Below are 11586 nucleotides of genomic sequence, written 5' to 3'. Positions count from 1 at the left end.
CTCACGGCAGAGATCCATGATTCAGGAACGGTGGACGAAACATGCCCCAGGTCGATTCAAGTGTAATGTTGATGCCTCATTCTCGACTGAGCTTAACATAGTTGGCATCGGGATGTGTATTCGTGATGCTGCAGGGGACTATGTGCTCGCGCGTACAACCAGATTTACACCTGTGTGCGGTAGAGATTGGAGAAGCACTGGGCTTGTGTGAGGCGCTGCAATGGGTGATGGCGTTAGGCCTGCATAACATGGATTTTTCGCTGGACTCGAAGATTGTTGTTGATGCTGTCAACAGTAATGACAGCAGTGCATCTGATTTTGGGTCTATTATTAGTCATTGTAGAAGACTGCTCAACATTAATCTTAACAACTCCAAGGTAGAGTTTAGCCGGAGGCAAGCAAACGGGGTGGCTCATGAATTGACAAAGGCAGCCCTGTTAAGACGCTAGCTCCCAAACATCCTTTATTATAAAAGCTAGACTTGCTTGGCTATCATGTTTGCCCTAATCCTCCTTAATTTGCCCTAATTCCCTAGCTTTTTTCCCTCCTAAACATGTACTAATTGCTCGAGTAATCTCATCCGTTCAAGCACTTAATCACATCCGTTTATTCAAACTTGAAAAAAGTTCTCTCACTTCGTTAATGCAATTGAATACGTATTAAAGCCTAATCAAGTCGGTCAACATTCCCCTACACTAATTGCTAATCAGAAATAACTAATTCCCCTACACTAATTGCAAATCAGAAATAACATAAACATCCCTTATAAAGTGGCAATTGAAAATGTTTCACGCATACATTTTATACTGTTTCACGCATACACTAATTCCTATCACATTATTCTACTGACATTTCAATGTTTCACGCATGCATTTTTTACACTATAATGTGTTATCCGGTATAGAGTAATAGGAAGATATGCGTTTCAAGGTGAAATTTCCTTCGAATTTTACCACTAAAGTATGCACTAATCACTCTACCAATTACTACCTATTAAAAGCAATTATGACCTGCTTATTTCAAATATTAACACGTATCAATGTTGATTCGATTTTGAATATTAATTATTACGTACTGTTAATGGCAATTAAGAACGTAGTTAATGGCTTGAAAACGTCGTTAATGGCAATTAAAAATTTTAAGTCGCATATTTTTGTATAGGAATTACTTCTAATTGCTTTTATGCATTATGCACCAATCACTCTACCGATGGCTACCTATTAAAAGCAATTAACTACGTACTTATTTAAAACATTAACACGTATCAAGGTTGATTCGATTTTGAATAGTAATTATTACGTACTGTTAAAGACAATTAAGAACGTAGTTAACGGCTTGAAAACGTCGTTAATGACAATTAAAAACTTGAAAGTCGCATATTTTCGTATATGAATTACTTTTGATTGCTTTTATGCATTATGCACTAACCACTCTACTAATTACTACCTATTAAAGGCAATTATGACGTACTTATTTCAACAAATAACACGTATCAAGATTGATTCGATTTTGAATAGTAACTATGACGTAGTGTTAATGGCAATCAAGAACGTAGTTAATGGCAATTAAAAACTTTTGAATAGTAATCATTTATTATAAAAGCTAGACTTGCTTGGCTATCATGTTTGCCCTAATCCTCCTTAATTTTCCCTAATTCCCTAGCTTTTTTTCCTCCTAAACATGTACTAATTGCTTGAGTAATCTCATCCGTTCAAGCACTTGATCACATCCGTTTATTCAAACTTGAAAAAAGTTCTCTCACTCCGTTAATGCAATTGAATACGTATTAAAGCCTAATCAAGTCGGTCAACATTCCCCTACACTAATTGCTAATCAGAAATAACTAATTCCACTACACTAATTGCTAATCAGAAATAACGTAAACATCCCTTAGAAAGTGGCAATTGAAAATGTTTCACGCATACATTTTTTATTGTTTCACGCATACATTAATTCCTATCACATTATTCTACTGACATTTCAATGTTTCACGCATGCATTTTTTACACTATAATGTGCTATCCGGTATAGAGTGATAGGAAGATATGCGTTTCAAGGTGAAATTTCCCTCGAATTTTACGACTAAAGTATGCACTAATCACTCTACCAATTACTACCTATTAAAAGCAATTATGACTACTTTTTCAAATATTAACACGTATCAAGGTTGATTCGATTTTGAATATTAATTATTATGTAATGTTAATGGCAATTAAGAACGTAGTTAATGGTTTGAAAACGTCGTTAATGGCAATTAAATTTTTTTAAGTCGCATATTTTTGTATAGGAATTACTTTTAATTGCTTTTATGCATTATGCACCAATCACTCTACCAATGACTACCTATTAAAATCAATTAACTACTTACTTATTTCAAAAATTAACATGTATCAAGGTTGATTCGATTTTGAATAGTAATTATTACGTACTGTTAAAGACAATTAAGAACGTTGTTAATGGCTTGAAAACGTCGTTAATGACAATTAAAAACTTGAAAGTCGCATATTTTCGTATATGAATTACTTTTGATTGTTTTTATGCATTATGCACTAACCACTCTACCAATTACTACCTATTAAAAGCAATTATGACGTACTTATTTCAAAAAATAACACGTATTAAGATTGATTCGATTTTGAATAGTAATTATGATGTAGTGTTAATGACAATCAAGAACATAGTTAATGGCAATTAAAAACTTTTGAATAGTAATTATTACCATTAGAAGACTATGATTAATCACATTTGAAACTAATGCAGAGAATTGTCAATTGCCTATTTAAATACCACTTAGTTGTGCTAATACAACCATTCTCGACTTTAAGCAAATTTAAGCAAATATAAATCTTTCTTGCACTTGCTAATATGGCAAACATTTTCACCCCCATTTCAGCTGTGACAGGTGGAAAGAAGGATTTGAAGTTGATTGTCCGTGTGGCCCATATATGGCTGATCCGTGATAAGGAAAATCCAGACGATATCATCTTCATGAACATGATATTGGTTGATGAGAGGGTATATTATATAAATCGATTGTATAAATAAATGATCCTTTTTTCAAGTTGCCACTACTATAACATATATTATGGTTTATGTTAATGACATGTTATTTTTTGTTTAGCGAGGACGGATCTATGCCACTGTTCATAAGTTCCTGGTGCCAACGATTCATGGAATGATTGAAGAAGGAGGAACATATAAGCTAGATAATGTCATGGTAGGATTTAATGAGGGGAATCACAAACTCTTGCCACACAAGCACAAACTTAATATGGAATTGGTGTAAGGCTTGGATCAAGTTTCAAAGGAGTCAATTTTTGTTTGTTTTATTTGTAATGACTATTAACAAGAGTTACTTTAAGAGATGGGTTGAATGTAAAAAAAAAAAAAAAAGGGTTGATGATAACCAATGATGAATGTGAAAATACTAATGTCACTTCAAATGTCGTTTTTATAGTATTTCGTAATGTATGATAAATAATGTAAAATGTACGGTTTTCAAACTATATTAATGTCAAGATGATATGATTAATGTAACACATTTTTATCATTTGAATATTTTATTTTTTTATTTATTATTATGATATAACTTATTCGTACATATTTTAGTCGGTAGGACCCGTGCGGAGCACGGGTCAATGGTCTAGTTTATTGAAATTCCATCTTGTATCCATGATTTGGTATCTAATGAAATGAAATGAATTTATTCCCTTAAAAAAAAAAAAAAACCCAAATTACTCTCTCCAATCAATTGAGTACGATCAATAACATTTCAAACAAAACTTATAACTTGTTCTCTAGGAGAAAGGGTTGATACTATATATAGGGTTAGAATCACGGCATGTAATCCTCCTATCCTATGGGTTAAGATATAGTCACTTTTGGGTCTATAGTAGTCCCAAAGTTCCTTCAACAATCAACAATGCCCAAAGTTGGCAATATTGTTTAATTTATAGCGCGGTTACTACCTTACGACTAGGAACATTGGAAGTAGGGTTTATATTATTGACATAATTGCTAGCCTTGTTATTTCCATTCCATCATTCTTGCTTTCTCCTAGAATCATTACCATTAAGAGAACTCGAATTATAACCTTGTTACTCATTCAAGTTAGCCATGGTTCTTTCACTTCTTAAATCCAGTGCTCGAAGGGAGTGATCAAATTGATGGATTTATTGCATATGGATTTATTTTCAATATATATATGTACAGTGTAAAATAGACCACAAAGTATGTGTTGAGTTGAGTGTGTTCAAAAATAGGTAACAAGATGAAAAAAGTTTATGCAGAAAGTGAGTGAAAAAGAATAACAAAGTAAAAATAGACCAAACAATCAAAAAAGAAGAATGAAGAGATTTAGAGATAACATGAGATGAGTTCCATTGATAGAATACAGTAACTTTTGTCAAGCGAAAGCATTAAAATACATGTATTAATATGGTAGGAGCCATGCATCTCGAGAGAGCATATGCTACATAGTGTAAGAACAAAAATATCATGTCAGGATATGTTCTCAACTTATATATATACAAATTTTACCAATGACTATTTTACATTATAAAACTACATGTGTTCCTTCAAAAAAAAAAAAAAAACGTGTGACGGTGCTACCATACACAAGTTAGTTTGTGTGCGCGTCACACGGATTTTTCTCTCGGCTACTCCTCCCTCGTCAGATTTGCTATCCGTTTCCTCATAATTATTTTCATCGTCTTCATACACACACAACTTCATGTCCAAATCCTAAAACATTGTTGTTGCCCACAAACAACACTGCTTCACAGTGAAAATGGTAGTGAAATAGAGGATAATGTGCAAGAGAAAGAGAGGGAGTTTGTGTTTTTTTCAACAATCCATCATCAACAAGCTCTTCAATAGAAATCAAATTGAGTTTTTCCTTCGTTTGAATCTTGAAAAGAAAAATTTCTAACTCCATTGACTTAAAAAGGCTCGATGATATTAAACAAATTCAACAATTGAAAACTTGGCATGACGAGCTAAGTGAACTCACATGCATGTTGATATTTTCACCCTTAATATTTCAACCAGCGCTCCTTAAGGGTGTGTTTGGTTTAGAAGAGAAATTGTGAAGAGAGAAGTTGGTAAGAGAGAGTTTGAAAAGAGAGAAAGATGTGAGAAATATAGTAGATTTGATGGATTGTTTGGTATAAGAGAAAGAAAAAAGAAATAGAGAAGAGAGAAGTGTTGATTGCATGTAAAAGTACAACAATACCCTTGAGATAAAAAAATCTCACATAAAAATGATTTAATTAATTCAATTACAAGATTTAACTTTGAGTAGTTTAAATAATTAGTTAGATTAAGATTTTTTTGGAACAAAATAATTAAACTAATTTTACTAATTATTATATTAATTAATTTGACTAATTTAATATTTTAATTTTATTTTAGAACAACTCATCTTTCCCTTTCTTTATCTCCTCCGATAACCATTGCTAACCAACCCATCCATCTTAATCTCTCCTCTCCCCCACATGGTGTATATGGTCGTTCCCCCACCCCAATAGCATTAACGAATTAAATTTTGGCTTTAAACTGAATTTCAAAGTCCAAATTAATAAACAGAACCAGCAAAAATAACATTCAAAATTAATGTTATCAAATTAATATACACACCACACCAAGAAAAACAATTCTCAACGCCTGAAAGCAAATATTTTGTTGGAGAAAGGTTCATGGCTTTAAACTGAATAAGAACTAAGTAGGAAATTTTAAATAGGACAAAAACAAGGGTAATATAGGAAACACATAACCATATTGGGTTTCTCGGCTCTTTCTTCGCATATTAGGGAGGAAACAAAAAAGCTGTGGAGCCTGCGTTTTTATGATCTCTCTCTGCAACTTCTTCTCAAACCAAACAAGAGAAGTTGGCCTTCTCTCTTCAATTTCTCTCTCACCAACTTCTCTCTTCTCTTTTTCACCTCAACCAAACACAGGCTAATGGTATACTCTACACACTTATTTCAACCAGCACATATTTTATCAGTCATTGGATATTTTCACCCTTAAGGACAATAGATATTTAATATTTTCACCCTTAATTTTTGCTATACCATATGCTGTTTCCTTGATCCAATGATTGATAAAATATGTGCAAGATATAATACCTATTGTCCTTCTGAATGTTGAAATAATCCGTGTTTACATTCATAAAACTATAAAAACTGAAACAACAATGCTATATGTGCCGAATTACTTTCGGAAAATTTCATGAGCGTGTGTATTTTTGAGTTATAAGCGAACTCATTATTGACTTAATCCCTGAATCTGTAGAAATCACCCAGCAGTGGTGTTAAGTAGCCAATTATATGTAATCGTGAATCTTTCGTTAGACTTTTTTCGCTACATTTAGCATTTTTCAAACTGAAATTAGCTTCGAAAAACATAAAGAATATTACTTTTCTTACCCTATGAGTTTCTCGAACACCCTAATTTGGATTCTAAAATTCGATATATTTTAATGTGTTTTGGAGATTTTTATGGGGTGTTTATATCGTTCAGATTCTATAATCCAAACTGTATAAGGCGCACGAGAAACTCATAGGATGAGAAAAGAAGGTGTCAAACATGAAAGCTGTCGAAACAAGTAACAACTGTTTGAAACCCATTAGAGGGAGAAAATTGCTTTTTTGACATAGAATACTTCCAATTGACACATGGAAATGACCTTAATGCCCCTGCGGTAGTTAACAACCGCTCTGCAAACATCTGGTAGTTAACTGCCGCTGAACACTCAGCGGTAGTTAACTACTGCTGGAAACCTCTGTTCAACTTCAGTCATTCCTTTTGATATATAACCAACATGTTTTGGGTAGAGAAAAGGAGGAATTAACATAAGCTGTTTCAGAAATTTTATTTCCTTTACTTCATCTTCTTCATTCCTCTTCTTCATAATTCAACATCTCCTTCATCATCACAATTAAGAACAACCCAGAAAATTTTTCAGAAACAAAAAATAAATAAAACATACAATTTATTTCAATACCCAATCACATAATTTTCCAGAAACAAAAAAAAAAAAAAACCCGATACAGCCAAAGCTATTGATACATTTCTTGAGAAGAGGAAACCTGCAGCACAATCAATTGCATCCCCACTGTCAACTAGAGAAGAATTGGAAGGGGTATCTATACCAGCAACAACAACTGAAAATGGTGATGTCAAAACAACAACTACTAACCCCTCTTTTATTCATCCATTCTCAAATTCATCCATTATCAATTTCTTTGCTTTTCTTATGCAAGGAGTAAATTTGCAGTTCTGGAAAAATTAGAAAATAAAGAGGAGAGAGGCCATGGGAGGTATGAGATATATGAGATGAGTTAATTCTTCAAAAAAAATATGGAACACCATGAATATAATAACAACACAAAGAGGAACATGATAAATAAGTCAGGATTGTTGGACTTGTTGAACTGAGATTTTTTTTGGAGTCCTTTTAAATTTGGATTTTTTTTTTGTATGAAGATGAATAGAACATGAAAATTTTGCGTAAAAAAAAGGGGGAAGAAAGGAAGGTAGTGGAAAGTGAAAGTGAAGGTGATTATGGATGAAGATTATGGGTCAGCAAAGTGTATTTTTTTTAATTGAAAAAACTCAAAAGTGGAAAAGTGGCAGTGGGACTAAACAAAAGCAATTCCAGCAGTAGTTAACTACCGCTAAGTGTCAGCGGCAGTTAACTACTGGCGCTTTAACCAACGGTAGTTAACTACTGCTGAGGGTAATTTGGTCATTTTCATGTGTCAATAGAAAGTATTCTATGTCAGAAAAGCAACTTTCTTAGAGGGATTCTATTTAGAATCTTTGGGCTTATGAGCTTTTTGATAAACACTGGAATTTTACTCATTTCACTTCAAAAATTGCTTTTTAACACACCGAAAATATCAAAATAAGTCCAAGGCAGTTAACTACCGTAGGAGACGAACAACGGTTAAAATTTGTTCTAATTACACCCTATAAACTTTCACTTACACCCTAAATTGATAAAAACACCCTCAATTCCTTTTCTATTTTTCAATTATTACCCTTTTCTAAGTTTTCTTTCTATTCCTCTCATATCCCTTAACATAATTTCTTCCTGCATTTTTTATTCATCCATCTCTCTCACTCTTTGATAGAATAATCAATTGTTGCATTGCACAATGATTGTATGGACTGTCAACATTGTGTGTTTGAACATGGCTTTCAAACAAAATGTTTCATGTCTAAGAAGAATCCGTCAATTGATACAAACGTTATATAAGAAATCCTAAGTTGTCCTGATTTGAAACCCCAGTAACATATAATTTATTCACAAGGCATAACTGTTTTTATGATTAGTGCACCTAGGAGGCTTAACATGAATTCACACTCACATATAAAATTGAATTAATGTAAAAAAAATGTAGCAAATCACTTAATCACATAAAAATGAAATTCTAAAACCACTTTAATGGAAAACTTTGCACTTCAATTTAACCTTTTATCAACTTTAGTCCCATATTCATGGATGCATCATGTTTGTGAAAGATTTGAAGACTTAGAATGAAAGACCTCATCTTAGAACCTATGATTGCATCTAATGTGCCATTTATAGCCACTATCCAGCCTTCAACCACTTCAAATAAGGATAATCCCTCCATATGCCTCCGCTGCAGCGTCGCAACCACCTGCCACCACTATTGTTTTGTTTTTGACCAAGTGAGAAAAATCGTTGTCACCCATCATGCTGCATAACAACAAAAAATTGTTTGGTTCGCAAAAAGAAACATACAATTTGGTTTGCTATAAAAAAAGGTTGCTGTTCATTTCAGTTTGATAACGAACTTTTATAACAGTCAAGAAAAATATTCATTGTTGATTTCAGCTTAAATGAAATGTTAAAACAATCCATCTTGGTAAATGCCTCTATCGAATTGTCTTAATTTTTACTACATTCTCCACTAAAGCTTTTTTGGAATCAATATTATGTCTCTAACAAAATATATTTCACATAAACGTACTTTGATATGTCATGTTGTACTTGATATATTTCAGATTATGACCTTCATTCTCACTTAGCCATCCTTTGAATCTCTTCATTAATCATTACTTAAGCTTGCTAAAAGTATGTAATCCATATACAATAGTAGATAAATGAGAACTTTGTCATTCTTCTTCTGAATGTAAACATAACTATCATACTTGCATGTATGGAACTCATGCCTCATCATGTAGAAAAGCAGTCTTGACATCAAATTGTTCCAACTCTAAATCAAATTGAGTGACAATAAATAGTAAGATTCTTAAGAGAGTAATTTTTCACTAATGGTGAAAATACTTCACTAAAAGCAATTCCTTATAGATGTGGAAAAACCCTTAGTCACAAGCCTTATTTGGAATTTAGGACATTTAGTTTGTCAATCAGGTGATAAGTCTTGTTTTTTCTTCAAGAGAATACAGCTCTTAATCTTATAACATTGCTTCTATGTGGTATTGACTTGCTTTTTGCTTTACAATGCTTCCTTAAAACTATTAGGATCATTTCCTGCAATTCTTCACCAACAGTTCTTCACCAAGTTATAATCATTTTCCATTGGTTCCTCTTCATTGTAAATATTTTATGTTTGATCAATGTGTTTGTTTAACTTCCTAATATGAGGGTAACTGCACCTTGATTACCATATATTAGTTGATCTTTAACAAAATAGCCATCGTGGTTTCAAACTCTAACTTGTTGATTTTGCACCATTTTGCACATTTGATTTCGTAATTAAATTAATGCTTTCTCATTAACATGTTCAAGCCTCATGCTAAAATATAGTTTTTTATCACACTAAATTAAATATGCTACAACATTCTTCCCAAAGGAGTTGAACCATCCATGATGTACAAGCCATTTCTTTTATTTTCTTTACCAATTGCACATTTATTCTTCTAATTTTCAAGATGTCATGTTCTTTCAACGTTTAATATCCTAAAGGTCAAATACCTCTCTTTTGGTCCTTTAAGTTTAATAAAAATATCAGGTTAGTAAGTTTTTTAGGTTTTAAATAGGTCCTTGTTAACCTTTTAAGGATCTATTTGATACCTAAACTTAAAAACCTTCAAATAAGTGCATTAAATTAACAACTTAAATGACCTATTTGAATCTAAAAAAACTTAAAAGATCTATTGGAAACTTAAAAAAACTTAAAGGATTTATATGAAACTTAACAAACTTAAAAGACTATGTCGGTATTTTTGTCAAACTTAAAGGATCAAAAGAAGCATTTTGCCTATCCTGAATTATCAAAATGCCGGCACATATTTATTAATGTTTTTATAAATGATTAAATAAGTTTTTGCTCCCTATTAAATTTTCAAATTTGCTTTTCGTCCCTCTAAAATATTTCTTCAATTTTTGATCCATACTTTTAAGTAAACCCATGTGTATTGTTCGAAATTTCGAAATTTTTCAATATTGTTTGGTACATTATATAATTCTCTCATGCAAAAAAAGTTTAGAACTTTTTGACAAAGGATGAATTAAATATGAATTTTTATGTTTTTAGCGCTTAAAAATTCATATTTAATTCATATTTTGTTAAAAAATATTCCAAATATTTTTGGGAGAGAATCTTTTCATATCTAAACATTTATGAAAAAACTCATTTAAAAATCGGAAGGGTACACATGACTTGACTTAAAAGCAGGAATAAAAAGTGGCGACAGAAAATATTTGGAGGACCAAAAATTGTACAAAAACTTTATAGCCACTAAAAGAGAAATTTGAAAATTGTATAGGTACCAAAAAATTATTTGACCCTTTTATAAATAAATAAAAATACAAAGAAACAATCAAGTGCATGTAAGGTGCATGAGAAGACTTGTGGACTTGGTGCATTAACAAACGTAACAAGCCTTACTTAACAGTAAGCTTGTCGACAAGAAGAGCAATTACAACTTAAGACATACGTGTGTCGACCAAAGCCAACCTAGCCTACGACATGTGGCAAACATGCATGTCAAGGGCAATTGCCATACTTTTCTATAAATAAGGATCTTAGGAAATGTGGTAAGGATTGTTTAGTGTATTTTAAAAAGGGTCATGTTAACTTGTGCCTTTGGGGTACATGTTAAGCAACCCAAATGTAAAAATTATTTCTTAAATTTTGTGCATTTAATTAATTAAAAGTCAAAAAGTTAAATTTAAATGCATTAATTACAACAAAATATTTTTACTTTTACTTCTTAACTTGTGCCTTGAGGGCACAAGTTAACATTAGCCTTTTAAAAACCATCTCTAAAACATTAAATGATCGTCGATCATCTATACATAATTAAGTATGTCATTTGTCTTTTCGTACACTTTAAATTTTTGCACATTTACTTTCTACATTTTACATTTTTTTTTGTATGTTACAACTTTTTCAAAATTTTGAACTTCAAATTCATTGTACCGCAAAAACTTTTTTCTTTAGAAGTTGCTTTTTTACACCGAAAAAACCACACTAAAATCTCTTGTTCATGCATTCATATACAATGTCTTGACACTGTTAATTTCAATGATATATACAAGCAAGGAGACAACACCTATAATTACTTGTTCTTAAATCGAACACATCT

At 32.0% G+C, this 11586-nt stretch overlaps 1 long non-coding RNA gene across 1 annotated transcript; it reads left to right on the top strand.

Moving 5' to 3' along the window:
• The first annotated feature begins 2890 nt into the window (after nt 1–2890).
• On the top strand, nt 2891–3556 carry LOC146922808 (uncharacterized). Its single transcript, XR_015010873.1, has 2 exons — nt 2891–3015; nt 3122–3556. It is a non-coding gene; the product is annotated as an uncharacterized LOC146922808 (long non-coding RNA).
• The last annotated feature ends 8030 nt before the right edge of the window (nt 3557–11586 follow it).

The sequence above is a fragment of the Medicago sativa genome, chromosome 5 (genome assembly GCF_051527215.1).
Source record: "Medicago sativa cultivar Bolivia chromosome 5, Bolivia_mono, whole genome shotgun sequence".
Classification (NCBI taxonomy): Eukaryota; Viridiplantae; Streptophyta; class Magnoliopsida; order Fabales; family Fabaceae; genus Medicago; species Medicago sativa.
Note: the sequence above shows the minus strand (reverse complement) of the source record. Positions and strands in the feature narration are given on the sequence as shown.